Genomic DNA, 550 nt, shown 5'->3' with positions numbered 1-550 from the left:
CCCTCCGCCACGCCGCGCCCAGCGGGCCGAACCCTCCGCGGCCCCCTCCGTCCACTCCAGGAGCCGTGCCTCTTCAGTCTGCATCGAGTACGCCAACGGGTCGGCCGGGATCGCCAATGCATCGATGCCATGATCCTCTTCTTCAACCGGAATACTAAAGAAGCAATCATAAGTGTAATACTTCCTAAATGTTTTACCAATTCACAAATGTATGCAACTAAAAATCCAAATTTTTTTACTAATGGCGCACCGCTAGGAGGTGCGCCATGCTATCCAAAAAAAGGTTACTAATGGCGCACTACCTGGAGGTGTGCCATTGCTATCAAAAAAAGTTACTAATGGAGCGCCGCTAGGACGTGCGCCATTGCTAACCCTCCCCCCACTAAAATCCCCAATCCCCTTTCCCCAATTGATCACATTTCTCTCAGCCCACCCCACCGCGCCACCGCCGCCGCTGCCCTGACCCACTGCGCCGCCGCCACCCCCGCGCCCCCGCTGCTGCCTCTCCCCATCCTCCCCATCATCCCCAGATCCCCCTTCTGTCCATCGC

Source organism: Triticum aestivum, chromosome 4B, assembly GCF_018294505.1.
Source record: "Triticum aestivum cultivar Chinese Spring chromosome 4B, IWGSC CS RefSeq v2.1, whole genome shotgun sequence".
Classification (NCBI taxonomy): Eukaryota; Viridiplantae; Streptophyta; class Magnoliopsida; order Poales; family Poaceae; genus Triticum; species Triticum aestivum.
The sequence above is the reverse complement of the archived record's forward strand: the minus strand, read 5'-3'. Positions refer to the sequence as shown.